This window comes from Pantherophis guttatus, chromosome 14, assembly GCF_059756535.1.
Source record: "Pantherophis guttatus breed Tessera chromosome 14, ASM5975653v1, whole genome shotgun sequence".
Lineage (NCBI taxonomy): Eukaryota > Metazoa > Chordata > Lepidosauria > Squamata > Colubridae > Pantherophis > Pantherophis guttatus.
The window spans coordinates 11,832,964-11,846,591 of NC_142076.1; positions in this window are offsets into that span (position 1 = coordinate 11,832,964).

Sequence of the window (13,628 nt, forward strand, 5' to 3'; positions counted from 1 at the left end):
CCCTTTTTTTGTATCTCTATAGTTTAAGTTTCGCGCCAGACCGCGTTTTTTCGGGTCCTGTCAGGAAGATATTGAATTATTTAGACTCGCCAGAAGGGCCGTTATTCCAGTCTCCGGATATTTCCCGTGTTTTATTTCTCTAATAATAGATAGACTTCTCTGGAGGTGTTTGGGTGGCCCAATTTCTTTTTTTAAAAAAATAGTTACGTCGCAGTGTTGCGTTTTGTAAGCTGCCAGGAAGACGCTAGCAACTGAACGTCTGCCCGTAGCAACGGTTGCTATGCGGAGGACGCTGAAGTCTGAGACATAAAGGCGGCCCTTCATTTTTTTAAAAAATAAAATAAAATAAATCATTTTACTATTCTCCAGTCAAACATCAGATTATAATATTTGGAGTTTTTTTGGCTCAGTGAGGCGAAGTGCGAGCAGCCAGGCTTCATGCCTCATAAACCCAAGTGCCCAGCTTTGCATTCCGTAAATTTTATTTATTCATTAAATTGATCATTTACATTAAATTGCCTGACTAGGTGGCTCAGTGGCTAAGACACTGAGCTTGTCGATCAGAAAGTTCAGTAACAGTAACAGAGTTGGAAGGGACCTTGGAGGTCATCTAGCCCAACCCCCTGCTCACGCAGGAGACCTGTACTAGGGATTCGAACTGCCGAACTTTCGACAAGGTCAGTGTCTTAGCCACTGAGCCACCTAGTCACACAATTTGGCGGTTCGAATCCGCAGTACAGGTCTCCTGTGTGAGCAGGGGGTTGGGCTAGATGACCTCCAAGGTCCCTTCCAACTCTGTTACTGTTACTGATATGCTGCCCATTTCACTATCAAAGTGTTATTCACCATTACAGGTGAACAGTGGTGGGTTTCAAATTTTTTTTACTACCGTTTCTGTGGGCGTGGCATGGCTTGGTAGGTGTGGCAGGGGAAGGATACTGTAAAATCTCCCTTCCCACCCCACTCCAGGGGAAGGATACTGCAAAATCTCCATTCCCATCCCACTCCAGGGGAAGGATACTGCAAAATCCCCATTTCTTCCCAATCAGCTTGGACTCGGGAGGCAGAGAATAGATGGGGGCGGGGCCAGTCAGAATTTTTACTATCGGTTCTCCGAACTACTCAAAATTTCCGCTATCGGTTCTCCAGAACTGGTCAGAACCTGCTGAAACCCACCTCTCTTGGTGAACCAGGTTAATTCACCTGATCCCACAAACTATGGCTAAAAACAAACCACCACCACCCTAGCAGGAGAAGTGAATCTAAATCTGGATGTCACCCTTGAGTAACTACATATAGAATATATTTGGAATAAACTGAAGGGTTTGCAAAGTTCTGAGAAAATTACCAGGGATTTTATCACAAAGGAGACTGAAGATGGAAATGGTGGAGTGGAGCATGAAAGTCCTTGGAGATGTTTGAAAGCTCCTGAAATGGGGAAAATCTATGTGGAAGTGGGACAGGTATCTTGACAAGACCAGCTCAGCCTTCAGCCAAAGGTCTTCAGCCAAATTTACTCCAATTTGGAGTAAATCCAGGCTTAAAATGCTTCGGAATCCGTTATACGTGCATCATATGTTGGATGCATTCGAAAAGTTTATTCATAAGTTTTCTTCCTTTCCAAATATTTCAAAGCCAAATTTGGAGGGGGGAAAAGTGTGCTATTATTTCCTTTAAATATATTGACTATATAGTAGCAGTAACAGAATTGGAAGGGACCTTGGAGGTTGTAAGGTTTTTGAGTTCAACTCAGAATCTGATAAATTAACAAGCTCAGTGTCTTAGCCACTGAGCCACCTCTATTTCAAGCTAAATGGATCCACTTTCCATTACAAGTGGTCCTTTAGTTTAGTTTACTTTATTGATTAGCCTTTGGGCCTTATCAAAGTGCAGAGTTCCAGACACAAATTGTTACTAAAATCTGATCAAAAAACAATTTAAAATGAAATTGGAATAAAATACGATTTAAAATGAAATTGGAATAAAATATGATTTAAAATGAAATTGGAATAAAATACAATAATTTAAGATGTAGATAAATAAAATATGATAAAATTATATTTTGGTGTCACCCCTACAATCTACCCCAATCAGTCCCACGTATGTCGATCTCAACCGAACCATTTTGCTCAAGTCCTGTGCTGTGTCCAATGTTATTTTCAGATTCTGGTCGCACGTAAGGTAAGTTGTTTTGATATGGGGATCCCAATGGGTCATCCGTTTGGTATATAGACCAAGGTACCTGCCTCTCACCTTTTTATACAGGCAAAAAATTATTAGCAAGGCTAATAAAACCAATTTACAAGTATTTCTTGATTTAACAATAGCTTCAGCTGCACTGAAAAAAGTGGCTTATGACCGCTTTTCACACTTACGATTGTTGCAGCATCCCATAGTCCCATGATCAAAATTCAGACACTTGGCAACTGATTCATATTTATGACGGTTGCAGTGTCCCAGAGTCATGTGATTGCCTTTTCTAAACTTCTGATAAGCAAAGTCCATGGGGAAGCGGGATTCACTTATCAACTGTGTTACTAACTTAACAACTGCAGTGACTTACTTAACAACTGTGGCAAGAAAGTTCGTAAAATGGGGCAAAACTCACTTAACACATATCTCAGTTGGGCTCAATTGTGGTTGTAAATTGAGGATTACCTACATTGAGAAAATAAATATGAAATTGCCCAGGAGGGGGCACACGTCTACAATCTATCCTGATGCTGAATTTCATTCTGAAATTTAAATGGCATTTGAAATTCAGGACGAGGTTGTTGGAAAATAATACTGCTTTGGCATTTTATATATTTGGATATTATTGCTATGAATACTCTTTCCAACACCCGGCTTGCAAGTAACAAATTGAACAAGTCTCAATCCATAATTTACAAGAGGTAATCCAGAATCCTTCATACAAATTTCATATGTTGGGTATGCAAGTCCGAAAAATTTATTCGTAAGTTAGTTTTCCTCATTTCCAAATATTTTGAAGCCAAATTTGCAGGGAGAGAAAAGTATGCTATAATTTCCTTTAACTATTTTGCCAACATCTATAATTCGCTAGCCTTGCCATATTAGTCTGGAAATTCTCAAACAGCAATTGATGTAAATTGTATAGGGCATAGGCTTTGTTTGTGACTTAATTCCATTTTATTCAAAGATGATAACCATAACCCAGTTATGGTAACACAATGACCTAGACACCCAAAGAGATTTAAGATTTAAACATGTTATCTTAATTTTAAAAAGTTATTTTATATATACAGCGTGGCCAAACTTGTGGAAACCTTTTGGGAAAAGTATATTTTTGAGGTTTGATGGCTAATAATAACACCACTTTTTTTGGAGTTTCAAGATAATCCTATTCCACTGCTGGAATGGCCTGGGAATAGCCCAGACCTTTAACCCAAATGAAAATCTATGGAGCCGACTAAAGCAACTTGTTAGTCAGAAGCGACCCAGCAATAAAACCCAGTTAATAGAAGCAATCTTGGTTTCACATTATAACAACTGCAGAACTCAAAGACTTGGTTCACTCCATGGGAAGACGTTGTAAGGCTGTAATTTATGCTAAAGGTTACCCAACTAAGTATTAACTGACATGGTGATAATTTTTGCATATCTCGTTTTTTCTACGTGTTTCACTTTTCTTATTTATTTATTTATTTATTTATTTATTTATTTATTTATTTATTTCCATTTCTATACCGCCTTTATACTGTAACTGCTATTCTAATAGCAAATCCTTCATAAAAGTTATTGCATGACATTCTTGATTAAATTATCTTTCCGCGAAGAAAGATATGAAGAAAGATACAGGGGAACGAAGAAACCCCAAGGAAGTCTATTTGCCTTTTGGAAAAGCACCTTTGGGTCTGCCTGAAAGCCACTTTTTTTTTTTTTTTAAATGAACTCTCATTTTTCACCCTTTGAAGAGAGGAAATTTCTATCAGGTGAAACAGTTTGCAGCTCAGTATGAGAGAAAAGATGGGGGGGGGAGAAATTAGACCCGGTGCATAAAGGTAAAGGTTCCCCTCACATGTATGTGCTAGTCGTTCCCGACTCTAGGGGGCGGTGCTCATCTCCGTTTCAAAGCCGAAGAGCCAGCGCTGTCCGAAGACGACTCCATGGTCATGTGGCCGGCATGACTCAACGCCAAAGGCGCACTGAACAATGTGAACTTCCCACCAAAGGTGGCCCCTATTTTTCTACTTGCATTTTTGACCTGCTTTCGAACGGCTAGGTTGGCAGAAGCTGGGACAAGTCACGGGAGCTCACCCTGTTATGCGGCACTAGGGATTCGAACTGCCAGCCTTTCAATCGACAAGCTCAGTGTCTTAGCCACTGAGCCATCACCTTCCCCTAAACGTTTCTTACTGGAGAATTTGAAGGCAGGAAGGAGTTGTGAAACCAGAGGCAGCTGCATTAGAAGCTGCCGAAAGAACAATTGTCATGTGCATAAGACATGTTTGTTGACTGAACACAATACGTTGGGTTCACACAGTAGGCGGTCCCAAATCAAGCTAATTAAAGTGAGTCTCGGTGCTTCACGTGTGAATCCCAGCCACTGTGCTGGGAACCCGTCTCTTTATGCCCATAAATCTCCATCGCTTTTATCTGTTTTGTTACTATGATCTTGTCAGCAGCTCCTGGCAACGGTTGCTGCACTAGAGGTGCCTCCTGGTGAAGATTTACGATTTGGCTTTTTTCTCTTCTTATGCTTTCATATTTCGGTGGACGAGAGAGAGTGACTGATTTGGTAGAAAGGCTCCATTCATTTTTCATGCTCGAACCAGCAGTGTAGCTGTTAACGATGTTAGCGCTTTGCCTGAGATAAATTTACAAAGACAGCAGACTGGAAAACGGGGAAACGGGGAATTAGAACTTACCCTACTTTCTCTGCTCCTGAGCTCCTCCAATCGCTGCTACCCATTTATTCCCCGCTCTCTTTCTCCAGCTCTGCCAAAAACAGGAGGAGATCTGGCCAGAAGGAAAAACGTGGAGAGACCCGTGTTACTCAGATACCTTTTGCCAGATGTTGAGTTCTGTGGAACATTTTGGGGTCCTGCAGAATTCTTCACCCAAGGAGAATAGAAGTTGAAGATGGAGGAGGGGGGCATATACAGTAGTGGTCAAAATTGTGGAAACCTTTTGGGTTTGAAAAAGTGTATTTTTGAGGTTTGATGGCTAATAACATCACTTTTTGGGGGGAGTTTCAAGATAATCCTATTCCACTGCTGGAATGGCCTGGGAATAGACCAGACCTTAACCCAATTGAAAATCTATGGAGCTGACTCAAGAAACTTATTAGTCAGAAGCGACCCAGTAATAAAACCAGTTAATAGAAGCAATCTTGGTTTCACATTATAACAACTGCAGAACTCAAAGACTTGGTTCACTCCATGGGAAGACGTTGTAAGGCCATAATTTATGCTAAAGGTTATCCAACTAAGTATTAACTGATATGGTGATAACTTTTGTATATCTCGTTTTTTCTATGGTGATCATTTTTGCATATCTCATTTGTTCTACGTGTTTCACTTTTCTTCTTTATACTGTAACTGCTATTCTAATAGCAAATCCTTCATAAAAGTTATTGTATTACATTCTTGATTAAATTATCTTTACACTGATATATAGTACTCCTCCAAAAAAAGGTGGTGTTATTAGCTAGTTTTAGAAAATACACTTTTCCCAAAAGGTTTCCAAAATTTTGGCCACTACTGTAGTTCTGGAAATCTTCTGAATTATGGAGGTTTAAAAAAATCCTTTTCTGTTAAAAAGCAGCAGTTTGGACCTATCCAGAATTGCTATTCACATATTAGTTTCTATCCTTCGATAAACGCCACGTAGTTAATAAGATTAACACTGCACAGCAATTAAACTGAATAAGGTTACTGGAACATTCCCTAAATTCTTCAAAAATTACTTCCAGTGACAATGAACCTATATTATCTTTAATTCAAAAATAATTTAAATAGCGGTTAGAAATTGGCATTGAAACTTGTGTAATAATACAGTTTATGAATTCTAATTGAATATCAATGCTTCAGTTACAGCGTACAACTAAACTCTTAGAAAATTGCATTTTCTAAAAGATTAGTTTATTTCATTAGCTTCCCTAAATTGGTTCCTGGTTAAAATGATTTCCACTGGGGGAAAAATAAAGAATGTTCAAGTACAGTCTTAATTACAGATATTTCAAAGTCTTCTGCAGTCTTTCAGCAGCCCACCCAAATAAAACTCAAGATAGTTGGACAGAATAACAGAATGACAAAAGTTGGAAGGGACCTTGGAGGTCTTCTAGTCCAACCCCCTGACCATGACTTTTCTACAATATCCCACAATGTGGTCGGATCTCTCCAATCATCTCCAGATTTGAGGGTAATACACAGTGATGGGATTCAGCCAGTTCGCACCACTTCGGGAGAACCGGTTGTTAACTTTCTGAGCAGTTTGGAAAACTGGTTGTTAGAAGAAATCATTAACCGGTTGTTAAATTACTTGAATCCCACCACTGGTAATACAGGTAGTCCTCAACTTACAACCGTTCATTGAATGAATGTTCGAAGTTACAATGGCACTGAAAAAAGTGTCATTTTTTTCAAACTTATGACCATTGCAGCATCCCCAAGGTCATGTGATCCAAATTCAGAAGCTTGGCAACTGGTTCAGGGGTGGGGTCTAAATTTTTTTTACTACCGGTTCTGTGGGCGTCGCTTATTTTATGGGCGTGGCTTGATGGTCATCTGACAAACAATTCTTTAGGATTTAGCAGAGGTACTGGTCTACCAGGCTTTTAACTGCTTGCAGAGCCGTACCGGTTTACCCATTTGTTTTTGGAGCACACTGGTCTACCACCACACTGCCTTTTACCGCTAATCAGCTGTAGGGCAGCCCTTTGAAGTACCGCGGCAAGAGTTTAAACAAGTTTTTGCTGCTCTGCCACCACCGAGAGCATCGGAAACCGCTTTCAGGCAGCTTGACCTCAATTGCCAATCTACCACCACCGAGCGGTTTACAAGGAGCGGATCGGTTCTAGCCGATCAGTTGGGAGGCTTCTTGGCTTCTCAATTTAAAGCTACGGTGTCTTGGGTTTTTTTTCCTCTTCTTTGTCAAGTGAGCCCTGATTTTTTCCTTCTAGCCAATCAGCTGGGACTCGGGAGGCAGAGAATAGATTGGGGGCGGGGCCAGGCAGAGGTGGTATTTACCGGTTCTCCGAACTACTCAAAATTTCCACTACCGGTTCGCAAGAACCGGGGAGAACCGGTAGCAACCCACCACTGAACTGGTCTGTATATATGATGGTTGAGTGTCCCGGGGTCATGTGATCCTCTTTAGTGACCTCCTGACAAGCAAAGTCAACGGGGAAGCCAGACTCACTTAACAACCGTGTTCCTAACTTAACAGCTGCAGTGATTCATTTAACAACTCTTGGCAAGAAAGGTTGTAAAATGCAGCAAAAAATTTACAACTGTCTCGCTTAGCAACAAATTTTTTTGCTCAGTTGTAAGTCGTAAGTTGAAGACTACCTCTACTCATCTCATAAATTTTATATTTATTACTTTTTAAGGGAAGCTAACCCTATGCTCACAAACCAGCTGGCCAAATATTTTCACCAAGACATGTGACTGCACCAGTAATGGGTTTCAATTTTTTTTTACTACCGGTTTTGCGGGCGTGGCTTGGTGGGCATGGTATGGCTTGGTGGATGTGGCTTGGTGGGCGTGGCAGGGGAAGGTTACTGCAAAATCTCCATTTCCTCCCGATCAGATGGGACTTGGGAGGCAGAGAATAGATGGGGGCGGGGCCAGTCAGAATTTTTACTACCTGTTCTCCAAACTACTCAAAATTTCTGCTACCAGTTCTCCAGAACTGGTCAGAACCTGCTGAAATCCACCTCTGGATTGCGCTGAACTTTCAAATAGAGAAGGTTGTTTGATTGTCCTATTGTTTTTTTTCGCCTTTCACAATAACGAATTATTAAATTAAACAAGTTATCCTTTTTATTGTAAAGGTTGGTCAAAGACCGTATTCAAGATAATTTGGTTTTGATTGGAAACGGGTCCATCATTATAATCTGAGATTCCGACATATGCAAGAGCTTTGGAATCTTATTTGGATTTTTTCTTGCATTTATATTGCAAATAAAAGGTAAAGGGGAAGGTTCCGCTCGCACATATGTGCTAGTCGTTCCCGACTCTAGGGGGTGGTGCTCATCTCCGTTTCAAAGCCGAAGAGCCAGCGCTGTCCGAAGACATCTCCATGGTCATGTGGCTGGCATGACTCAATGCCAAAGGCGCATGGAACGCTGTTACCTTCCCACCAAAGGTGGTCTCTAGTTTTCCCCTTGCATTTTTTACGTGCTTTCGAACTGCTAGGTGTCAAGATTCGAGGTCGTCTCAAATAAATTGCATTTCAGACAAAGTCTTTGATGAAAAAAACTCCCATTTATTAAGCACGACATTCTAAATCTGACTCCATCGTAGCCAACACTGACTTCCAGACTCAAAACCCTCCCTTTCCATTCCCCACTCCCCTGCACTCATTGGCCATCTTCCAAGTCACTCTACCCCTAATCTACTGCTCCAGCTCAAAGGAATTTCCCCCCCTCCCATCCCATCTCCTAGGGGATATTATCTCCAGGGAAAATAAGTAGGTGAAAAGTCAAATGTTCCTTTCCAGACGCCTCCGTTTCTCCTTCTTATGTCAGCACTAGAGTAAATGCAGCTTGAAGTGCTGACACTAAGTTGGCAGAAGCTGGGACAAGTCATGGGAGCTCACCTCGTTACGCGGCACTAGGGATTCAAACCGCTGAAATGCCAACCTTTCGATCGACAAGCTCAGAGTCTTAGTCACTGAGCCACTGCATCCCAACTACATTGCAAATACCTGCCCATAAATCCAGCACAATATGAATCATTAAAAACTCTGCTCATTATAAGCCTGTCCTCCCAAGACTATATGATTCGAGGCAAAAATTATTGGAGGGAATAAAAATGCTCAGGAATCGTTCAGTGTTTGTTTACTTCCAAATTTGGATTCGAAAGATGAAAAGCTCTAACCTGCAAAGCTGGATGCTAAGCAACATCGAGACCATAGCAACGGTTCTTATCTCTTGCTTGCCACCCATTGATAAAATTCAGGCACCCCCAGTTTAGCAACGATTCTAAGAGGCGTACTTCAAATGACAAGCGGGCAACCTTATGAGAAAACAATGACTCAATGACTCGTGTTGTGTCTGCATAAGGCTGTTCTGTGTGTAATGTAAGCAGAAGAGAAACAACTCCAAAGCAGGGATGGGCTTCAAACATTTTAGCAAGGGGTTCTCTGCCTGGTTGCTGGGTGGGCGTGGCCTAGTTGGCCACCTGGACCACTGGGGGGGGGGCGGAGACTCCAGAGTCTGGGGAGGTGTTTTTGCCCTCCCCAGACTCCGGAGGCTTTCCTCGAGCCTCTGGGAGGGCGAAAACGGCCTCCTCAGGCTGCAGAGGCCCTCTGGAGGCCCTCCGGAGGCCTTCCCGAACTTCTGGTAGGCCCGTTTTTTGCCCTCCCGAGCCTCCGCACACGCCCTGCACTTACCTGCATCCAAAACGGGCTGCGTGGGGACTCCTGGGAGGGGTGGGGAGGGCAGGGCCAGCCAGGAGTGGGATTTGGGGGTTTCTCCGAACAGCACAGTATCTTAGCTAGAGGTCTCCCGAATCCCTGTGAACCCCCAGCGGCCCACCCATGCTCCAAATCCATAAAAGAGTATCAATCCGCAACTAGTTATTTTCAAGGGGAAACGACGATACGGATTTTTGCAAATGGACCACATTAGCTGGCGTTTAAATGCCAAATTTGTTAAGATTGTGCTGCTCTATTTTTTCTTTTTCCTTAATTGGCTTGCAGGGCAGAATGGCACTTCAAAAACTAATTATTTTTCCGCCCATCACCAGCTTTCCTAACAGGGACTGAATTGATCAGGTGCCTAGCTCTGCTGTGTGGAGGTTTCTGGAGCCTGCCTGCTTTCAGCATCTACTACGGGAATTGTTACGGCAACAATTGCCAAGCTGGGTCCGAGAGTAGCCACTTCAACATCACTGTGGAAGGCAACACAATATCTGGGACTGCATATGCAGAACTAATGTATTATGTGCCCAATTAGAAATAAGGATGAGCCGTAAAATAGAGCAGCCGTCTCATCCCTGTAGGGAAGGATGCAACCAAGTGAGTTATGCTCTCTCGACGGGCTGAGGAATAAATTAAATTCGGACCAGATGTTCCTTCTGATAAATGAGGACATATGACTGTTCTATGCATCACCGAATCTCCAGCTTTTCACCTATGAATCTATCATGATTCCTGGAGGAGACAGAGCAATATGCAATGTAATAATACTTGCAGTTCCATTCTCCCCGTTATTACCCTGAAAACATTATTCTGCAATAGTTATGCCACATTCAATTATTTTGCAACCCTCCGGTTTTTTATTGGTTTTAACAGAGGAGGAACCCGAACAGAGGTGGGGTTCAGCAGGTTCCGATCAGTTCTGCAGAACTGGTAGCGGAAATTTTGTGTAGTTCGGAGAACCAATAGTAAAAATTCTGACTGGCCGCGCGTCCATCTATTCTCTGCCTCCCAAGTCCCAGCTGATCGGGAGGAAATGGGGATTTTGCAGTAACCTTCCCCTGGATTGGGGTGGGAATGGAGATTTTATAGTATCCTTCCCCTGGAGTGGGGTGGGAATGGAGATTTTATAGTATCCTTCCCCTGGATTGGGGAGGGAATGGAGATTTTACAGGATCCTTCCCCTGAAGTGAGGAGGGAATGGAGATTTTACAGGATCCTTCCCCTGAAGTGAGGAGGGAATGGAGATTTTACAGTATCCTTCCCCTGGAGTGGGGAGGGAATGGAGATTTTACAGTATCCTTCCCTTGCCACGCCCACCAAGCCATGCCATGCCATGCCACGCCCACCAAGCCACACCCACAGAACCAGTAGTAAAAAATTTTGAAATCCACCACTGAACCCAAATCACAAATAACAGGCAGTGTGCTGGTAGTTGATGCTTGAGATAATAGTTTAAAATAGTGCAACAGTGCAAAGCTAAGAACTGAGATGGCGATGAGTTATGATAAACAACTGAGCCCAACATTTCCGTTGCAAAGCAAGACTGTTGTTAAGCGAGTTTTGTCCCCTTTTACAACCTTCCTTGCCACATTTGTTAAGCGAATCACTGCTGTTGCTCAGTTAGTGACACGGTTCTTAAGCGAATCTTAGCTTTCCCGCTGTCCATCAGAAGGTGGCAAAAGAGAATCGCACGACCCGCGAAACACTTCAACCGTCATAAGTACATGCCAGTTGCTAAGCATCCAAAATTTTGATCATATGGCCCTGGGAATGCGGCAATGGTTCTTAAGCATGAAAAATGATCCTAAGTCACTTTTTTCAGCGCCATTGCAACTTTGAATTGTCACTAAACGAATGGTTGTAACTTGAGGACTAGCTGTAGCCTGGAGATGAATTTTTTTTTAATTTTTTAATTTAATTTTAATTTTTTAATTTTTTTTTAAATTTATATGCCGCCCTTCTCCGGAGACTCAGGGCGGCTTACAATGCGTTAAGCAATAGCCTTCATACTTTTCTATATTTATACAAAGTCAGCTTATTACCCCCACAACTGGGTCCTCAATTTACCTACCTTAGAAAGGATGGAAGGCTGAGTCAACCTTGAGCCTAGCGAGATTCAAACCTGCAGTAATTGCAGGCAGCTGGTCTTAATAACAGGGTGCTTTAGACCACTGTACTACCAAGGCTCTTGAAGTAGTAGTAATTGAAGAATGGCTGCAGGTTTCGGGTCTGGCTAGTCTAAAGGAAAGAAGAATTAGGGGCGACATGATAGCAGTATTCCAATATTTGAGGGCAGTGGTGAAATCCTCCGCCGGCCGCCACCGGTTTGCTGCCTGTGCATGCGCGGTGCGTGCCAAATGCGCTGTCCACACCAAACACGTGCTTTTGGATTTCTTGCTCTTTTTTTTTTACTTTTTAAAGCATTTTTAAGTTAAAAATGCTTTAAAAAGTTAAAAAAAAAAAAACTTCCGATGATTGCGTGTCGCTCAGCTGATCTTCAGAACTTTTTTTGGTAGTTACTTTTTAAGCATTTTTTTTTACTACTAGGTCTCCAGAACCGGTAGTTAAAAATGCTTTAAAAAGTAAAAAAAAAAAAAAAGTTTCGATGATCGTGTGTCACTCAGCTGATCTTCGGAACTTTTGTTTTGTTTTGTTTTTAAGCATTTTTTTTACTACCGGTTCGGGGCAAACCGGCCCGAACCAGAAGAGATTGCATAACCATTTGTCTGAAATGGCATAAGGTCTCCTGTCTGAGCAGGGGGTTGGACTAGAAGACCTCCAAGGTCCCTTCCAACTCTGTTATTCTATATTCATTTCACCCCTGTTTGAGGGGCTGCCACAAAGAAGAGGAGGTCAAATTATTCTCCAAAGCACCTGAGGGCAGAACAAGAAACAATGGGTGGAAACTCATCAAGGAGAGAAGTAACCTAGAACTAAGGAGGAATTTTCTAAGAGTGGACAATTAACCAGTGGAACAGCTTGCCTCCAGAAATTGTGGGCACTCCATCACTGGATGTTTTTAAGAGGATTCTAGATCAGAGTTGTCAAACTCAAGACTGGGAGTCAGATCCGGCCTACGAGGTGCTTAGATTCGGCCCGTGGGGTTGCCATGGAAACAGCAAAGAACTGACCCATGGTGCCTATGCCAGCAAAAACAGAGCTTGGGAGCGCCACAGGTGGCCCTCCTGAGCTCCATTTTTGCTGGCGGAGGGTTGCAGGAAGCCGTCACAGCCGAAAATTGAGCTCAGGAGCATCCGGGCACCGCACGAGCCCCCGACACGAATGATGTTGAGCTAGCCACACCCACCCTGACCATGCCCCCCCTGATCCCCACAAGGTTAAACACAACCGTTGATGCGGCCCTCAATGAAATCGAGCTTGATACCCCTGTTCTAGATGGTCACTTATCTGAAATAGTATAGGTTTTCCCCTGCTTGAGCAGGAGGCTGGACTAGATGACCTCCAAGGTCCCTTCCATCTCATTCATTCCAAATGTAGTTTGACTGTATTAGCCCTGCTTTATTAGACACTCGGAAGCAAATCCAACCCATTTCAGTGGAATTTATTTACAACTCAGCACATCTAACCAGGTTATAATAAATAACTTTATTGTCATTCTACGTGTATACGCAGTATACCAGGCCTGGTGGCTCAGCAGACTGATAGCATTGTGATTAACACCAGCTGTCTGCAATTACTGTAAGTTCGAATCTCCCCAGGCTCAAGGTTGACTCAGCCTTCCATCCTTTCTAAGGTCGGTAAATTGAGGACCCAGTTTGTGGGGACAATAAGCTGACTTTGTATAAATATACAAAAGTATGAAGGCTATTGCTTAACGCACTGTAAGCCGCCCTGAGTCTCTGGAGAAGGGCGGCATATAAATCAAAATTTAAATAAATAAATAAATAAATAAATACCCATACAACGAAATTCACACCCAAAGACCAGGTCCAACACACAGATCAATCCCCAAACACACTCCCACCCACCACAAATTCTCCACCCCTAAACCACCCAAA